At 38.5% G+C, this 20,963-nt stretch overlaps 1 protein-coding gene across 1 annotated transcript in view; it reads right to left on the reverse strand.

Annotated features, from left to right (window-relative positions):
- The window catches only part of MDFIC2 (MyoD family inhibitor domain containing 2), a 111,126-nt gene that overhangs the window by 21,835 nt on the left and 68,328 nt on the right, over positions 1 to 20,963 (reverse strand). The gene's annotated exons all lie outside the window — the stretch shown is intronic.

Consider the following 20,963-nt stretch of genomic DNA (forward strand, 5'->3'; position numbering starts at 1 on the left):
TGTAGGATAGGAACATGCCCTATGTAGATACCCTGGGGCCAGAAGTTAAGCCACACTAGGAAGAAGGGCAAGAGGTGACAGGAGGGAGTAAGAGGAGATGTAAAGCACATGTGCATTTGCAAACTTTTTGGCCCATTGCATGTGTCCAGTGTATTATGGAATCTATCAGCACCTAACTAGTGTTTAAGATCTTTTTTCCTGATAGTCCATCTGGTGGAAGTTTAGCCCAAGTGTCTCCCAATAGTGGGATACAAGTTTATCCAGTGTGCGTTAGAGCAGCTATTGACATTTATTTCTCAAAGAAAATTCTCATATAATAGCAATTTTGGCATATTTGATAATGTACATAGCAGTTAACATGGTAGTATATGTATCTATTGTGTGTGCGCCTCTGTGTGTGTATGTGTCTATACACCTAAGGTGGCCTTGCTTCCCCCCTGCCTTTTCTTCTTTGGCCTTGTTATAGCATGCAGAAGTTTCCAGGTCAGAGATTGAATCTGCACCACAGCAGTGATCCAAGCCACAGCAGTGATAACACCAGGCCCCTAACCAGCTAGGCTACCAGGGAACTCCCTCCCACCCCCCCTTTTTTTCTAACTAATAAAGATTTGCAATAAAAGCTTTGGGGACTGCTAGTCTAAGGAATAGCCTGAGGTCAGCCCTCTATATCTCTCTCCACCTGAAGGAAAATCACTTTTACTGTGCTTCCTTTTGGTACCGAGGGTGTGGTTGCTGGAACAGTTACAGCCACAGCAGCTGCAGTAGTGGCCTGAGTAGACTTTTCCTTTGAGTTTCTATAGTGGTAACAGGATTAACAGACTCTATTCTGGAAGTACTTGGGTGGCATAACACCTCCCAGCAGAACTATTCCTGACAAGGATGTGCAGATGGAAATGCATATTTATGTCACTTAAAGCCTACCAGAGACACAAGGATTTGAGCTATAACAATAAATAGAAAAAAAAAAAAAAAAAAAAAAAAAAACCTCCAGCATTTTTGGTAACCCATCCATACTCAAGAGCATTGACTGTGCTTGGCGAAAGACCTACAGTTTGCTCTTTGTCCAAGCATAAAATATTCACTATTTCAGCCTGTGAAGGTAGACTCTTCTGAATATATTTTAGAGTGTTAAAACAAACTAGCAAAAAGTTAGGTTAAATTTTCAGGTCTTAAAAATAACAGGACTAGTCTGTGAAGTGTTCAGGCCATTTCAAGAAAAAAAAAAGTCTCCTTTTGAAAAGTATCCACTTATTCCATTTATTAATAATAACAGGCTTTAAAAAATATTTAGGCAGACCAAATAGTAATTGTAGTCACGGCTTTCAAGTTTAAAATATTGTCTTTATAGCAATCCTTGGTATAACTTCTAGCTTCCTTCTAAAACACATCTGACAATACAGCAAAAGAAAAATGCTCACATCCACAAAATATGGGTTTGATTGTTCTGCGAAAAATTTGCACAACACATCAACTCATTAGAATTGAACTGAAGAATCCGATCAGTCTGGCACTTTGGCTAGCTCTGCTGAGAGTGAAATGAACAACCTTTGTTTCTCCTGTGCCTGGTGGAGAAATAAATATTTTGTGTCAGCCAGAAGACTGAGCTATCCTCCCCTATGAAGAGGTATGGTTTTTTTTTTATCTGATCAGCAAGGTATAGTTCTTTATCAAGCTAACCAGTGCAGATATGACTTGCTACAATAAACAGAAAACTTTCAAAAATTGTTTGTGGTTCTCGTTAAGTTACACGAAGAATACTGTGAAGAAAAGAGAAGATAATCTTAAGGAGCAAACACAAGGGGGTGGAAAGCCAATAGGATAGATCCAAAGGGACACAGTGAATTCACAGATTCTGAAGAAGTCAACATTATAATGACAGAGTTAAAATCTGCATTGGGGCAGTAAAACACAGAATTGACACTTCAGAAGTATTTATAGGAATATAGAGAGCGAATATGAAGACTTTCCCATGATGTACAAGTAAAGAAAAAGGATTGAATTTAGGATGATAAAAATGGTGTTAGATACAGAGGTCAGGGCACATAGGTGTCACCTAAGAAATATAGTTTCCTAAAGAACAAACCAAAACAGTTTAAATATAAGCTTTGTTTAAAGATAATCTTGATGTCTATGTCAGAGTAGATACAACTTCTGAGTGTGCACCTGTTTAAAATTTAGTAAAAAGTGATCGAGGAGTTCCTGTCATGGCATAGTGGAAAGGAATCTGACTAGAAACCATGAGGTTGCAGGTTTGATCCCTGGCCTTGCTCAGTGGGTTAAGGATCCGGTGTTGCCGTGAGCAGTGGTGTAGACCTCAGACGTGGTTCAGATCTGGCGTTGCTGTGGCTCTGGCGTAGGCCAGAAACTATAGCTCCAATTAGACTCCTAGCCTGGGAACCTCCATATGCCGCGATTGTGCTCCTAAAAAGACAAAAAGACCAAAAAAAAAAAAAAAAAAAAAAAAAAAAGAGTGATCAAGGATCCTACAAAGTATTTTGCATTATAAAGATCTTTATCAAGTACCCAGGCATATAAAACTAGATTGTATAAGAAAGAATTGTCAGAGTCCTCACTGTGGCACAGTTGGTTAAGAATCTGATAGCAGCAGGTCACTGTGGAGGTGCAGGTTTGAACCCCAGCCCATTGCAGTGGATTAAAGAATCTGGAATTGAGGTAGCAGTGGTGTAGGGCGCAGCTGTGGCTGGAATTCAGTCCCTGGGAACTTCCATGTGCTGCCGATGTGGTCTAAGAAAAAAAAAAAGAAAAGAATTGTCATGAAGTTGTCTCCAAATCATTCTTGCCCGATGTGATGTGCCAGAAAACAGTGGGGCAACATTTTTTAAATTTTGAGGGAAGAAGATTATACTTGGACAATTTTATTCTCAATTAGTCTTTTTTGGGTGAAAGTACAATAAGATATTCTCATCATACATTATCAGAAGAAACTATACTACTCTAAAGAAAACAAAACTTTTTTTTTTTTTTTTTTTTTTTTTGTGGAAGCCTGCAGCCGGTTGAAGTGGGACCAGGATTGAACAACGCAGGCTACAGCAGTGAAAGTGCCAAGTCCTAACCAGAAGGCCATTAGAGAACTTCAGAACTAAATCTTTTTTAAAAATGGTTATATTTTCACTTCCTGAGAAAGCAAAAACAAACCTAGGTACTCAAGTTTTGAGATGCAGAGGCAAGTTAATAATGACAATTGTCCTGAGAAACCATCAATTATTACAACATTAAAATTATAATGAAAGCATTGAGGTGAATGTCTGCTTTCAAAACTGACTCTGATTGGAATTGACATAGTCAGAAACCAGGAAGTTTATGGAAGTGTTTGTTCTCCTTATAGAATGGTGTCTGGGTGTAATTAGAGGGAAACCTTTGCAATATTAGTTTGTAATTCTTCGTTGTGGCAGTAACCTGGAAATTATACATAAGAAAGATTCTCAGATAAAACCTTTTATTTCTCAGGAATAAAAAGTGTATTCCTGAGCTTAGCAGAGCACTGGGCTTAAAGGTTGAACAAGTGTAGACAAATGTCCATTTACTAAGTGGTAGGCAATGAAATGTTCAAATTTTTCTGGCTTCTAGTCTTGTGCACTTTTTTTTTAAACTATTGTATTGCATCCAAAACATGCACAATAATGGCCAGGACTGGTGAGGTATTTTCAGATAAGTTTTCAGATATGAAGTTCTTTGGAAAATGAGTAGAATTATGGTACTTTAGATCTCTGATAAACTATAGGTGTCGGTTTCATCTTCCACACACCAATTCATCCATCCACTCACTTAGCACCTGCTAAAATAATAAAAATAATGATAGCTAAAATTTGTTTCATATCGTGAGAAGCTTTGGCTAAGTGCTTTGAATGAATTCTCATTTAATTGTCACAATAACCCAATGAGGAAGTTATTCTAAGTACTGTTTTCCTAGTAAGGAAAATGCAATATTAAGAGGCAAGGGGCTGTGCCTTATTCATTGTTTATTCATTCGTTATTCACTGGTATGCTCCTAAGGGAGTAAAGATTGGGGTGAGAATTTGAATTTAGACATTTGAAAGCTGTTGTCCTTCCTCTTGACCACAATGGTTTGTGTGGGAGATACAAAGATGAATGAAGTATGGTTGTGCCTTTGGGGACTTAATGGTGTATTTATAGGAGGCAAACATGTCCACAGATACATTGCCCTCAGATATCCCTTCTGTGCCATCTGTAACCTGATTTTTGCACCTGTGAAATTCCTCAATGACTAATGGCTAGTCAGAATTGCCCAGTGAGGCCAAGGCTCAAATGAAGGGGGAGAAAGGACAATGTATGATGGAAGATAAGGCAATTTGGCTGTTGTCCTACTCCCTGGAACTCTGTTGCATAGGATTATGTCAAGCTATCATTGTTAAGCAGAGCTTCTGTATTTATAGAGCCTTGTGAAACTCTATGATGAGTGTTGGTCCTCATCCCATCAGTTAGGTGGATTAATCTCCTGATTCTCTTTAAGAGCCTCTATCAATTAGGTTGTCATAAAAAAACAAAACAAAACAAAAAAAAAACAAAAAAAAACCACTGTGCCTGGTTGAAATACTTTGTGTCTAGGAGGTGAGTGCTCTGTCTCACTTAGAAAATAACAATATTAAACATGATCACAGCCACACCATATGCTTTAAACTGCTGTAGGTACTTTTACGGTCCATACTCTCTTCCCCATATTTACAGGATGAAGAGGCTCTGCTGGTCTCTTTCTTTGGAAATCTAGGAGCAGAAGTGGGAGAATAGTCACAGTGATGGAGAGTTGGAAATGTGGGTAGGTTTTGAGTTGTTCTTGGTATTGGAGATGAAGATTCTTTGAGAATCTAGGTCCTCAGCTTCTGAAATGCTTCTCCATTGCCATAAAGATAAAACTAGTCATTTTAGCTTTGTTAAGAGCTCCTTGGCATTTGTATTTTTTCTTTCTTTTTTTTTTTTAGGGCCACACCCACAACATATGGAAGTTCCCAGGCTAGGGGTCTAATCAGAGCTGTAGCCACTGGCCTATGCCACAGCCACAGCAATGCCAGATTTGAGCTGTGACTGCCACCCACACTGCAGCTCATGGCAACGACAGATCCCTAACCCACTGAGTGAGGCCAGGAATTGAACCTGCATCCTCATGGATACTAGTTGGGTTTGTTACTGCTGAGCCATAACAGGAACTCCAGTGTTTGTGTTTTTGTCAAACAAGTTATATAAAACTATGCATTTGAAATAATTTTAAATAATTGATAGTTATAGATTTGTTTGTGGGTTTATAATTGAGTACTTTGGGTAGGCTTACAACAAAGCAATTCTTTACCACTGCTACGTCTGCTTTGTATTAATTTCATTTTAATTGGCAGATACATTTGCAAAAGCTTAAAAGGTTGAAAACAGTAACAGAAACTCTAAAGGAATAATATGTAAGATGGAACCATAGGTCTTCCTGGGTTTCTTGAACTTCCTTCCCACTTAGCTTGCAGGATATTTAACCCTGAAATGAGCCAGCCATACTTTGAAGTTCCCCCTTGCTGATACAAACAGGTATAAATATACCAGGTGATTCCAATCCAATAGTTGTGCTAGACTGTAAAGACTATTTTTTTCTTTTTCTACAAGAGCTCTGTAAGTCATCAGAAGATACTGCTGATGTTTTAAAGGAAATAAATTTGCTCTTGTCAAGGCTGCTCTGAAAGGAATAACTTTAGAGGTGATCAGCTTGTTGAGTACAGCTTGTACTTGTGCATACTTTATACAGTATGTTGGCATGAGCCCACCTAGATCTTGTTGGGTTTTTTATTTATTTATTTATTTTTTTCTTTTTTGCCTGCACCCACAGCATATGGAAGTTCCTGGACCAGGAATTGAATCCAAGCCAGAGCTGCAACCTATGCCACAGCTGCAACAATGCTGGATCCTTAACCCACTGTGGGTCGGGAATTGAACCCGTGGCACCACATAGCACAGTGGGAACTCCTTTTTATTATTTAATTAAATTATTCAATGTGTTTATTTTTTCTTTAGATCTTGTTTTGTAATGCCCAGGAGAAAGGTTCTCAAACTTTAATATTCATTAAAATCACCTGGAGTGCTTGTTAAACCCCAAATCCTGTATTACTCCCTCAGAATTTCTGATTCTGTAAGTTTGTGTTAGGGGCAGATTTTTAAGTTTCAAATAAATTACATTAAACAACGATTGATGGAAAATCTGGCATATCTTATAGCTAAACTTCTGCCACCTGCTTTAAGATAATTCTTGTTATCTGCACTATCCTTTTAGTCTATCTGAAACAGGATGTTACTATGTGAAAGTGACACTTTTAGCCAAAGTTTTCATTTACTGTGTCCCTGTTATAAGCTGTGAGGCAACTGAAATTCAGAGAGATGAATGTCTTGTCCAAGGTCACACAGCCAAGACTCAAACCCAGTTTGTTCTGTCTCCAAAGCTTTATCTCTTGTTACCATCTGCACATATTCCTTAAAATCAACCAAGATAAGTACGGAGCGCTGATAATAAACACTTGCATCCAATGCTTTGGGCACACATATGTTTAAGAAGATGTTTGAGTTAGAATTAGAAATGATTCTCTCTTTTCCTTTCTGAGCAAAAGTTACTTTTCTGGATTTCAAGGAAACTAGTTGCAGTGCCTCAATTGGGAAAGACAAATTCTCTTCTAGAAAATGAGAAATTAAGTTCTTGTACTGTCAGAATGCAACTTAAAGGCTCTGTCCCAGGTTCATCGCCAGAGCTTAACTCTGAGCCATTTCTTTTCCCCACAATATTACCTGATTTAAAGAGCATCCTAGGACATAACCAGGTCAACAAAGTTGCATGCAATCTCTTTAATTCACATACAAACAAACAAACAAACAAATGGACATTAGGCTGCTTTGGGTTCTTCTGGTGTTTTTTTTTTTTTTTTTTTCCCTTAAGAGGTAAAGTTGGTTTTATCACCCTTTTGGATCCCATCTTGACCCTCTTTTAGTGTGCTTTTTCTGTGGTCCCTTTAGTCAACCTGATTTTTGTAACCCCTACCCCCAACCCTTGTAGTTTTTTTCCTTTCTTGACTAACTTGATTAACTATCTGCATTGAATATGTTCCTGAGTGCAGTACTCTAGTCTTTATATACTTCCCCATGTGTCTTAATCTTTTATCACAACAGATACTGCAGAAAATACTAGGTTAGTATAAAAACCAGACCCTCGAGTGTATCTTTATCACTAGCAACAGAGGGAAAATACTGAGTGTAGATGAAATGGGATTAGTAAACCACCAGTAATAGCCAAAATATGTTTTCTTCTAAGTTTGTAAGTGGCCTTTTTGCATTCTGGTTCAACATCCCAGCTAAGGATTCTGCATGAACCAGACACCCTTTCATTCTTCCTCTATCTCAGGAGCATGTTATAATGGTGGATGAATAACTCTTGTATGTATATAGAAGTAACTCTATCCCATAAGCTAGTATTGAAGCCTCAATGGCTAAGGTGCTTTGCTTTATTTCATTCTACCACCTCTTCTGGAAGCCCTTTGGATGAACTCCAGGTGTTCCATAAACAGTGACACCTTTTTATTTATTTATTTTTTTTGTAAAGCAAAACACTCAGTTTTCTTGTTGGCAGCACTTAATGAGTGTGTTCTCTGAAGATAGGGAAGCACCCCAAGGAGGATATATTTAACACAATACTATAATTTCCACAATGCTCACTCAGTGTGACTTTACAGATGCCCCTTTGCCTTCCCCAGTGCCCAAGGCAGTAATGGGGTCAGTCAGAGAGTTTCCTTCAACACTTGGGAGCTTTACCCTCCGAGACGTCAGTGGAGTTAAACACCAGGAGAAAAGTCATCCCTCTGTGTTTTTTAATTTTTTTCCCACTCATTTAGAAGTTCACTCAGCAAAATGCCACTTCCTTCTGTTCTCTAGTAAAACACTGCAGTTGATAACATCACTGTAATTTTTGCAGTCTTTTTTCCCCTCTTAACCATCCAACAAAGGAAGGAGATGGATAAAAGTGTATGTTAAGTGAAAACATAATATTATATCTTCTTTTCCTTTAGCAAAGGGTGTTAAAACAGATTCATTAGTTTTGACTAAATACAAGGTTTCCGTGAGGATTTTTCGAGAAGTGACATGACAATGTTGATATGTGCGCTCAAGACAATGGAGGTTAAAACTGTTGTGAAAATATAGTTCTCTAATATATCCTGCAAGATACAGAATAAATATATGGTAGAAAGTTTTCAATGGAAGAAAAGGATGTTCACGGCAGGTCTATCTTTTCCTGAAATTCCTTTTGTGCTGTGATGAGCTAGCCTACAAAAGAATTTGGGGGGAGGGTTAATAAGAGAAAGTAATTTATAATACTGATATGCCAATATGTTTTTCAATAAACTTTCCCCCACATTTTCTTGAATTCTCGTCACTGTACGAATTATAATTATATGTCTTCCTCCCACTTGGAAAGTGGCACAAGGCGCTCGAGTGCAGCTCTGCTGTTCAAGTCGTCACTAGAATAGAAATGTCACGACTCAGTTAACAATGCTTTATTATTCACATTGATCTTTTTTTATAGTGTTCTTTATCTCAAAAACATTGTAAATCAGATATCTACCTCCCACTCTTTTGTTCATTTGCAAATTTGTATTATTCTAATGGAAGAAAGCGATGGAGTGTCAAGAGTCAGTATATACTGTTTATGTTCTCCCTGCTTCAAAATGCTTTTCTCTGTAAAAAGGGAAGATGCCAGAAGCGTGCCTCATTCCAACTTCTTTATCCAGATTCGTAGGTAAACTTTATTTCTCCTCTGGATCAAAAGAAGTTGGGTGTTTCTTGAATCCAGTAAGATGGAACAATGGAATGAAAATATGTTTATTATATAAAGAAACAAAGTACTTTAAATGTACATCTTTTTAAAATATATCACTTGCTTCTGCCTCAGTTTCTCCCTCTTTAGCTATGCATACGGCCTTTACTGCAGCCATGTTGTGTTTCAGTTCAAGATATATGGTGGCGCTTTTATTGAAATAACTTCAAAGTGTCCCTTTTAGACACATGTTATTAGTTGAAAGCATGTTGGTCTCCTAGGACTTCCAAATTATGATATCAAGACTTTGTTCCATCACCGTCTATCAAGTTTTTTTGGATGTAATACTTTCATGATTCAAAACAATTTAGAAGGAGTGAGAAACATAGTATTGTGGTCCTGAATTGAGGAGAATGGTAGTCATGTGGATTACCCTACATTCATTTTTTAAAAAAGGATCCTTCAAAAAATACCACTTAATACCCACTTAACAGATGGATTCAAAGCACGATAACAATCAGTCAGTCACTCACTCATCCAGGAAACAGTTTTAGACTCTTTATATAATACTTAGCACTATGCTCACTGCTGGTAGATACACCAAGATGAAAAAGACATGGCCCCTGCCTTCTGACTATACCCTTTCTTCCAGTGCCTGGCACTCAAGCAATCTCAATAGCATATGATACATGGATTTTAGAGGTAGGTACATAGTTCTGTGGGTGCAGAATTCAGGGGTTTCCAATAATGCTTGGCATAATATAGACAGATGTCTAAAAAGATAAGACCTTTTCACTGGATCTCAAAAATTTGGTATTCTATTGCCAGAATATCTTGAAGAGCAAGGATATTCCAGTAAGAAGATTGTGAAACACTGAAGTGTGCACAACAGTATTTAGCAGCGGATGGTAAGAGTGTGCTGGAGAGAGGGAGAAGAGAAATAGGGACAATGGGAGTTAAGGTGCGGCTTTATGTGTTTATCCATGGATTTTAGACTTTAGTCATTGGGGAGGTGTGGACGCCAAGGAAAGAGATAGACCCTACCTTTGGAAAAATGCACCATACAGAGACACATAATATAGAGACTCCACCCCAGTTCGGCCTCAAACATGAGAATAGATTCAGGTTACCTTAACTTTTGTTTGAGTGCCTGAAATAAATATTTTAAGCACAAATAAAATAAGATCATATTTTTGTCTTCTAAATTCCAATATGGAGGATGAATTATAGGGAAAGTAAACTGGAGTCCAGGATTCCATTTATTCTTATTTGATCACTTTCCGTCACATCAACCTGGAAACTGATATAACATTTTCCTTACACTATTTTTTCCCTCGGATTCTATAATACCTGTCTCTCTGAATTTTTCTGTACCTCTTCTTATCCAAGAGATGAGACATTTCAAAAAAAAATTTTTGATTAAAAGGACCAAATGTTGTAAAGAAGGCCAAGATACCTCCAGATGGAAAACAAACCATTGATTTTGGTAATTTGGTGATGGTTTGCCAGAAGAATTTCAACAGATAGGTGAGGCTAGAAGACAGATGAAAGTGGGATGAATGGGGGAAAACAGAAATAAGAAATCAGAAAAAGGGAATATATATTACATGCTCAATAAGTAATAATAGCTACATATTTCTAGATGCTTTTGATATGCCAGATAATGTTCTAAGACTTTTCATGTTCAAATTTATATAATCCTTATGTAATGCTCACCACAATCGCTAAACACTAGTGCTATCCACGTTTTCCATACAAGGAGGGTAAGGCATAGATAGGTAATATAAGTTGTGAATTGTAATGGAAGACATTGAGTGGCAGAGATGGGATTTCTACCTGGGAAGTCTGGTTCCAGAAGAGAAGATGAGCACTGAATTACCATGGTACCCTGTCTATGATAAAGTAGACTTAATAGGCAAATAATAACATTCATAGCGCATGCAATATAATAAGTAATACTGATAAATAGTAGTATTATAATGGTAATTGAAAAAGCAGTATAAATTAAAGGCAAAGGAGAAACTTTAATGATATCGGTTTGAATAGGTCACCACAATTATTAGGATTTAGTGTGAAATATTTTAATATTTGGAAGAGGATAAGGTGCTAATTGTAGTCTTTACTACCCTTTCTTCTTTGTTAAGAAGAAAATTTTTAGAGGTGAATATCTACAGTAAGTTCTAAAATATAACACCAAAATACTAAAGAAAATATAACACTATTATTTTCACAGTGAATGAGTGGAAAAGTCCTGACAGTAGATCCCTTTCTTAATTGAAGTTTAATTTGAAAAGTCAGCCATCTTTAGCATAGGTATTTTTTTCTTACCTCTCAGAGGGAACTGTTTGCCTTGTAAGTGATGTTAGGCTGCCAAAAAATGTTTCACTAATAGAGATTCAAAGATGACCTCTTAAAGGTAAATGCATATTCTTCCCATTAATTTCTTTCATGACTCAGTTATTCATTGATAGTGCTGAAGTTTCACTGGGTTTTTGTTATACCTCAAAATTCCTTAATTCAGTAAATGGTACTGAGTGTCTGCTATGTGGAAGATGCTATACTAGGTCAGGAGAAACTCAGGTAAAAGACCTAAGTCAGTTTTCAGATCACTTCCAGTTAAATAGCAGAGTCCACTAAGGACACCAGTAATTCCGTGTAGCAATTGCTCTGGCAGAGGTTATAGGAATACTGCTGGGGGGCACTGAGCTGAGTCTCCATCACAGAGGAGGTATTCACCGAGAAGAAGAGTCAAGAGCTGAATGCGAGGAAGAGTAGGAAGAATGCACATTTTCTGCTGTAAAAAAAATGCGTAGTATCTTTTATGACAGCAAAAGTTCACTTATCATCATTCTAGTACACATGTTGGAAGGGGAACCAGGTACGAAGGTGAGGAGGAATAGTCGGAGGTTAGAAGAAAAACCCAGAGACAGCCAAAGAAGTTGAGCGTGTAAAAAGATTCAGTGGTCAACAGTGCTTGTGCATATAATGGGAACATTATATATTCAGAAATCTCCTTATTTGCATAAATTGGTGTGTCTGGTGCTTTAAATACAACTAAGGAAAATACACCCAATTATACTGACTTTAGCTCCTGAAGACTTATGTTGGTGACAGATACTGACTGGACATTCACCAAGCCAAATCTATTTCTTTCTGGACACATAGTTAAACTACATTTTTTGGCCTCCTTGCATCTAGGTGGGGTCATGCAGATAGTTCTGTGTGAAGGGATATAGATAGAAATGAAGTGCCTTCCTTCCAGTTTATCCCCTAAAATGTGCCCCATGATTCTCCACTTTTTTATTTTTATTTTTTTATTTTTTTTTGCTTTTTAAGGCCATACTTGAGGCATATGGCAGTTCTTAGGCTAGGGGTTGAATTGGAGCTACAGCCGCTGGCCTATGCCACAGCCACAGCAACATGGGATCCAAGCCACGTCTGCAACCTACACCACAGCTCACAGCAGCGCCGGATCCTTAATCCACTGAGCAAGGCCAGGGATCAAACCTGCATGCTCATGGATACTAGTCAGGTTCATTAACCACTGAGCCATGAAGGGAACTCCTGATTCTCCACATTTATTCTTTATTTTTTGGACAACTTGAAGCAAGAAATATGGTAGAGGAGTTTCTGTTGTGGGTTAAGAACCAACATAGTCTCCTTGAGGATGTGGGTTCAATCCCTCGCCTTGCTCAGTGGGTTAAGGATCCACCATTGCTGCAAGCCACAATGTAGGTCATAGGTTCAGCTCCTTTTCCACATTGCTGCCTCTGTGGAGTCGTCCTGCAGCTGCAGCTCTGATTCAACCCCAGCCTGGAAACTTTCATAAGCTGCAGGTGCAGCCATAAACAGAAAAAAAAAAAAATACAATAGAGAACTCTGAGAGGCCCCATAAGGATAGCAGAGTCACAAGATGAAAAAAAAACGCCTGAATCCCTGGGTCACCACATGGTGGGGGGACAACCCAGAAATATTTATCTACCTTGAGCTTTTTGTGGTCAAGAATGAACATTTATTAAGTTAGGCCAAGGAAATTTGGGGATAGTTATTTATAGCAGCTACTGTTAATCTGGTTAATAATATGATAATTTGGAGTACAATCCTTATGTGAGTTAATCAATAAATATGTCTCAGTAGTTATTATAGGATAATAATTTTAAAAATAGTATCTGTTGAATTCCTGGTACAAAGTACAATGTACTTTTAGTTTTCTCCTATAAGAAAAGGACTTAGTAGGTACTTAATAGTAGTGCTATCTAGTGGAATAATAGTAGGTACTATTACTGCTGTTCCACAGTAATGGTTAAGACACTGGGACTCAGAAAGTTGGAGACATTTTACTTAAGAGGGTAGGCTTAACAGTAGTGTAGCCAGGATTTGAATCCATGCTGTTAGATATGAGAGCTATCCTCTACATTGTGTATTGTCTCCCATTGGTAGATACTATAGTATATGTTGAACAACTAATTTCACATATTCTTTCATAAAGGTAAACATAGCTTGATAACATGCAGTACAGTTCCTTTTATTATGTACAAGAGTGTAGAAGATTCACTTTACCCTTAGGAAGATGACAGACATTCTTTTCACCAGTATGTCCTTTGATAAAAATGTGTATTTCTAGGCTAGTATCAGAGCCTTTTCTTTTGACCATGAGGACTTTTATTTGCTTCTTAAAAATCTTTCCCAACCTGTTACCATAACACACACAATAGATGACATATATATATTTTATATATATATATAGAGAGATATCTATCCATCCATACACACACACATTAAAACTGTAGCCAAATGGATGCTTGAATAACAACAGAAATCTCTTCTGAAACTGACTGATAGAAGTTATCTATTTATTTATTATTTAATATCGGTTTCATTTAACAAAAACAAACTAGCTGTGATCCCAGCAAACTAATTTATTAGTCGGGGGGCGGTCTAGTTTTTTGCTGGATAGCTCTTTAAAAAGTGTGGGATTATCAAAGGAACAGTTTATCCTATTCCTTCATCCTCCTTGAGTTTTGTAGACTGTGCTTTATGATAAATCCAAGGGCCAAATACTTACTCAAATAGCAAGATGCTGCATTCCCATCTCACCTGGTGTGTTATCCTCCTCCTCCTTCCCAATGAGAATTTATTTTTGTAACTCCTGATCCAGTTAATTTTACTGCCACTTATTTGAAGGGGTGGGGGTCATTATTAGGAAATGCCTTCTGGGCTCTCTTTGTCTCTTTCTCCATCTCTCTGTGTGTCTGTCTGTCTCTTTCACCCCCACTTACTGCGTGTTTTGCTGATTAAGCAAATCAACCTTAATTAGTAACTAACTAGAAAAGAACTCTGCCAGGTTTCCTGAAGCAGCCTCAAAACCAACCACAGCCTGAGCTCAGAACCCATTAAGAGGTAATCAACCAGTGCAACTAAGGAGTCACTCAGACCAGACTTTTGGAATTTGGCTCTTTGTTCTGTCAGTTTGAAGATCCGCTGTGCCAGTGATGCAATTTAGGAGGGAGCTCTTTGAGAGCTTTCACTCAGGAAGGCGTCAAGAGCTCTGGGGGGAGAGCTTAGCTCAGAAAAAGGGAAAGAAGGCAAGTGTGCATTGACAGCTTGATCCCAGAGAGAGGCGGCGGGGCTGCTTGTCTAGCGGGTCCTCTGGGTGTGGATAAGGCAGGGGCAGGAGGCTTCCTCTTAAGTGAACATGTGCCTTCAATATTAAAGGAACAATTACCTTCCTGTGCACCGCTCGCTGTTTGCTACTGCTGTTTCCTTCAATAAAACCTCTTTTCACTTGCCAATTGGAGCCTGTCAGGCAGTAATATTTTTCAGGCACGATACACATACTAAAATGCCCTTGTGATGTTTTAATACATTTACAGTTGATAACAATAGGGCTGTTTTGTCAAGAGAGGTTTTTTTCAAAAAAGTATTTGTTACAAATGCAGAGCAATGTTAAAGCTGGACGGTCCAGTGTTGGCTGTGCTTCGTGGCTGCTGGTCCTTCCTAGAGGTCATTGCAGCCCCAGAGAGCAGGGAAAAGTAGCAAAATGAGATCAGGATGTAGTCTTTTTATTCAAATTGAAGTTCTGCTCTCTGTATGTTTGTGTCTGTGTGTGTCTTTTCCTCTTCCAGAACTGATGCAACACCAAATAATAGTGTTTCCTTGCTGGCTGTTGAGGGCGGGGAGTTCCCAAAGCCTTATTGTCTGCTCCTTTAGCCCTGCTCCCCCTCCAGCCATTAATGAATACATTCAACCAGCCAGGGTCACTTTATTATTCTGACATAATGAACTGGGGGATGTGATTTCCAAGTTCTGAGGCTGCCACTGGCAGGGTGACGCTTTCACCTCGAGGTGCCCCAACTGTATATTCGACACACTTGGAAGAATAAATATTGATCTGCTTTCTGAGGATGTGCAGCATGTGAAATGTTAATGCTTTTAAACGGCTTTGGACATACAAAGTAGCTATTATTACCCCTATTATTATAAGGTATAAAAATCTCAGAGAAGATCTCATCTTCACCCTTTATCCTTATGATTAGTGCATCTGTGTTGAGTGCTTGCTGTATTCACACTGGTGCTCGTGGGACTAGACATAGTGGTGACATTCGAAGGCAGAGTGATTTTGAGTCTCTTCCCCTCCCCCTCTAGGGGAGAGACTCAACAATAATGTGAATACATATTTTGTGGACTTCCAATAACACGTATTTATTCCTTCATGGGGCCCCAATGATTATGGGGTTGGGCATTTTCCATATGGTTTTCTGAGGTGGCCCATTGTTTTGTATGGAAATACAGGAAAAAAAAATGGCCATTTAAAATCATAATTGGTTATAAAAGTTTGGAGCCCTAAAAAGAATGGGATTAATATCTAACCTTTGGTTTGGCAAAATAGTTTCTGGGAATGTTTATGTATTAGTAGTGAGCTCCTCCTAAGACATGGTTAAACTCCTCTATGTAAGAAAAAGCTGAAACTTGTGCTTTGAATGGTCCTGGTGAAGCTTGAAGGAAGTAGGAGTGCAGCAAAATGGCAGGACACAGGACCCCACCAAGGAATCACAGCCAATGACAATGGCCAAATGACATAGTTAACAACATGGCTAATATTTAGTTTTAAATGACTTGTTGGCTGATGCTTGGATAATAAAGCCTTCCTCCTCATTGTTTTCTCACTTTTGTCAAACGTTAGTAAAGATCACTTACACACATAATCTATTGTTGATGGCATTAGGAATAAAGAGTTTGAGGTTATAGATGATGAAATCCTCTGAGGCCCCAGGTAGATATGAGTGAGATGTGGAGTGCAGTGAGTGACTTGGGATGGAGTATGAGACACTTTCGCTTTTCTCAAGGATTCTTGACACTTGAAGAGAGGTGGGCTGCCATCTGAGTTAAATAATTTTGTTTATTGAGACATTCAATTAATGTTTATTGAACATCTACTGTATGCTAGGGACTCTGATGGGGATTGGGAATACAAGTGTGAATAGTTCTGATAAAACCTGTGCTTAGCAATGGGATGTACATGTATCTACTTTGCAGCAATTTGTAAAATTTAGAGGGAGGCTTTGTGATCTGCCCACATACCAATGTTTTTATTTTCTTCTCCACTTCTGCCTTACTTCTTTTATTTTAGGCAAATTCATTTCTTTATCGGGTCTTCAGATTGGCCTTTTTTTTTTCTTTTTTTTTTAAACATTACACACAACATTTTAATTTTTTTTAGGATTTTGATTTTTCCCATTATAGTTGCTTGACAATGTCCTGTCAATTTCTGCTGTACAAAAAAGTGTACAGCACAGTACTATACAGCAAAGTGACCCAGTCACACCAGAAGCATATGGAAGTTCCCGGGTCAGGGATTGAGTCTGAGCCACAGCAGAAGCCTATGCCACAGCCACGGCAGTGCTGGATCATTTAACCCACTGAGCACAGCTGGCTTGGGATAGAACCCACAACTCCACAGCAACCTGAGCTCCTGTAGTCAGAATCTGAATCCACTGCACCACTGTGGGAGCTCCCAGATTAGCTTTTTGGATTTCACTCAAGTTGTTATTGTATGTAATGCCTCCCCATCTTCCCACCAAGTCATATCTTGCTAAGTCCTCTTTAAAGGCTTGGACATCCTCAGCCTGAGGAAACTTCACATTGTTCTGATTTAATTGGTCTGGAGTTCAGTCTAAGCATCATGATTTAGAACAACTGCCAAAATGATTATAGTAGCCAGGGTGGAAAATATACGTACAAAAGTTATCAAAGCACATTTTATTGGTATTGTCGTCTGAAATAATAATCCACAACCTGTAAATTGAGAATTTTATTTGCGGTGAAATTAGGACTTAAACCCAAGAGACAGCATCTCAGGTAGCCCCAGAGAAACCCCTCTTCTGAGGCAGTGAGGAAGGAGCTAGGATATATAGGAGTTTTTGCAATAAAGGCAGGGAGCGAGAACAAAAGAGACCTGGGCTCACTGAAATCATTCCTTTGATATGCATATCAGCTATCAGGCGGTATCCTGAGTTTTCACAGCCTGCAGGACTCACTGGCTCTCACCCTTGGAGGTGACTGCATTTATAGATGACTGTGACATTCCTTACCCTTAACCACAGACCTGGTTGAAATATCATTCAAAGAGGAAAAGGGGCAATATCAGGATAAGATAGAGGGGAGGGGGAGGTGCATGCAGCACACACACATCTTACAATGCATACACACATTTTACAAAAGTTTTGTTGCTGGTCCCATGAAGGTTACTACCAGTCACAAGGAGCAGACATCACCATGAAGGATTTTAGTGTTTTTCTAGATATGAGGAGATGCAAGAATTGGGCACATAAAATCTTCTCCTGAAAATATCTTGACTAACTGAAGACCTGTTCTTCCAGTTTTCCCAGAGCAAAGAGTGCCTCACTCCTGGTCTCCACCTTGAGCTCCACTCAGGGGGTGCTGTGGGTTTGTAGCTGCAGTGGCTCATGTTTTACTCCATATAAGAGGCTGATGATGGCAAGTGCCAAACTTCAGGTCACAGTATAGTTGTTATGATTGCATTTTACAGCAACATTTCACTCTTCCTTTATTTTTTCTTCTATCCCCTGTCTGAGGGGAAGGGACCCTTCTCCTTTTCAATATGAACATTTGCAGCAGGAACTTGCACCTCTTTCTCTTTCTCCATCTGCAGGATGTGTCTTTGTCACCATCATCCCCTTTCCCTGTATTTTCACTTGTGCTCTGCTGATTCTACCCTCCTTCTGCCTGCTTGCTTCAGTGCATTGTAGCCTGAAAATCCTTCTTGAGCTAATTTTTCTAGCACCCAATTCCTCAGAGGAGTCCTTAACACATACTATTTTATCATCTACTCACTCCATAATCTTTCACAGTCAGATTCCATCCCCACACAAATAAAACTGATCTTTCAGAGCCCATGTGGTAATCCATGCTAACTACTTAATTAATTAATATTATTAATAGTTAATTATTAATAATTAACATTGGCTGAGTTGATAAACAGAGTAATAAGTGACTTTCTAATCATCGAATCAATGGTCTTTAATCAGTTTCCCTCTTCCTTGATACCTGGCTTTTCAAGCCCATGACTGTTCCTGTCTTCCTTAACATAGAATTCTGGTTTTTCTCCTTTTCTGATGTTTCAAGGCTGGCCACTTTAAAAGGCAGCATTACACATGTTTATGGGTTGTGAGGGCAGGTAGACTTGGCATTTAAATCAAATCCCTGCCACTTCATAGCTGCCTGACTTAAATAAGACAGGTTGCCTACCTCACTGAACCTCTCATTCTTCATCCATAGAGAGGAGGCAATAATAGCATTGTTCTGTAGTTTTCTCTGATACTTCAAGGCAATTGCAAAATCAATAAGGGCTCAGTTAACATAAATGGGTGTTTGCATTTTGGTGGATATAATCCCTGTGGGCAGTTACCAGGCTATTTTTCTACCACTCTGTTCTGTCTGCAAAACCTACAGTGTTTGGCCCAGGGTCTTTGAAAAAAGTTACCTGTGAATGTGTGAGCAAATGCATTGTTCATCTTAATTGATGATCATTATCAAAGTCTTGCCTTAGGCGCTCTTCATTCTTTCCCTTACAGACCTCATTTATTCCCTGATGACATTTTGACCTCATTCATTACTTCTCCTTCTTCATGTAGATGGCCGCCACATTGAAAGAAATCACCTTGGCTTATTGAGACCTCCTTACCCAAACATCCCCAAAGGCATTTCTTTGATATCTTTTTTTTTCTTGTTTTATTATTTTAATTACACCCCCACCCCCCCCACCTCCTGCTGTACAGCATGGGGACCAAGTTCCTCTTACATGTATATATTTTTTCCCCCACCCCTTGTTCCGTTGCACAGATCTTAAAATCCCTATACTTGCAAAGAATTAGTCTTCTCTCTCCTTAACTCTTTTATTCATTTAGATATATTCATTGCATACTATTATATATATTTGTTATATATTTCAAATGGTCTCCTATATTACAATATATTTTTAATGTATTTGTTTAATGTATATATATTTGTAATAACCTCCAATATAGATTTGTACTACCTGCCTATTTGTTTATTGGCTCTAGGATAATCCCACCTGAAAACATGTAGCTTAGTATAGTAGCTATCCGCCCCTTTGACAACCAAAAATAACAAGAACCTTATTATTATTTTTTCTTTTTACAGCTACACTGGCAGCAAAGGGGAGTTCCTGGGCTAGGGGTTGAATCGGAGCTTCAGCTGTAGGCCTGTGCCACAGGCACAGCAAGGCCAGATCCAAGCCACATCTGTGACTAAACTACACCACAGCTGTGGCAATGCTGGATCCTTAACCCACTGAGAGAGGCTAGGGATCGAACCCTCATCCTTATGGACACTATGTCAGGTTCTTAGTCCACTGAGCTACAATGGGAACTCCCAAGAACATGAATTTTTCAAAGTCCATACTCCTTATCCTACTATAGTGTTATTTTCAGTCTTATTTTAATCAAATACTTCCTTTTATGTAAATGATATTTATGTATTAAGCAAGCACAAGTAGATACAATTTCATTGTGAAAAAAATAGCTAAAGCAATATGGAAGTATAAAAGAATAGCAAAATTCCCACCTCATCCTGCTGTTGGCTTTCATTTTTACTCCTCTTTCCAGGTGTGGTTCCTCTTAGCAGCCTGGGGTAACTCTTTTCTAGACCCTTTCCTTATGTTAGTTATGTTGAGTTTTACTTCATGTAAATGGGCCATACTCTATTTCTTAATGTGAAACTGGATTTCCCCTCATTAATATGTCTTGCTGGCTTAGACATGCTTCTTCCTAGATAACTATGGCATAGTGTTGCCTCTTACAGAAGCTCCATAACCTATTATGGCAGACGTCTATTGCTGAATCCTTAAAAGCTACCTCGATATTTATTTCCTGTTCCATTCATATATGTCATCTTGTAACAAAATGAGAAATCACGTTTCAGCTTTTCTGTCTTGACCTCTTTGTCCGTGCCTAACAGTGAAATGTCTGTTTATCCCCCAAAACCCAGCTCAAATGTTAATTGTATGTGGAGTCCTCTTTGCTGATTTCAGATTAAAGTGATATCTTTGAGAGATTCCTCATTTCTTTACGGACAAATTCTGAGGTTTTTGTAAAGCTAAACATATGGTCTTGTGTTAGGTAGGCTCTGAATCCATGTATTGCATAAATGAGTAGATGATTTTTTTTAATCCCCTGGGTAATTTTTTTTTATTTTTTAAAATTTTTATTTAAGTATAATTGATTTGCAGTGTTTCTTCAGTTTCTGTTGTATGTCAAAGTGAACCAGTCATACATATCTTCCATCATGTTCTAACCCAAGAGATTGGAAATAGTTCCCTATGCTGTACAGTAGGACCTTATTGCTTATCTATTCCAGATGTAACAGTTTGCATCTACTAATCCCAAACTCCCAGTCCATCCCACTCCTTATCTGATCCCCCCCCCCACTATTGGCAACCACAAGTCTGCTCTCCATGTCTGTGATCTGTTTCTGTTTTGTAGATAGGAACACTGATGCCAACTTTTAGATTCCATATATAAGTGATATCACATGAATGCAACTAGAGAGTCTCATATTAAGTGAAGTAAGTCAGAAAGAAAAAGACAAATACCAAATGAGTATATGATTTTTAAAC

This window comes from Sus scrofa, chromosome 13 (genome assembly GCF_000003025.6).
Source record: "Sus scrofa isolate TJ Tabasco breed Duroc chromosome 13, Sscrofa11.1, whole genome shotgun sequence".
NCBI lineage: Eukaryota > Metazoa > Chordata > Mammalia > Artiodactyla > Suidae > Sus > Sus scrofa.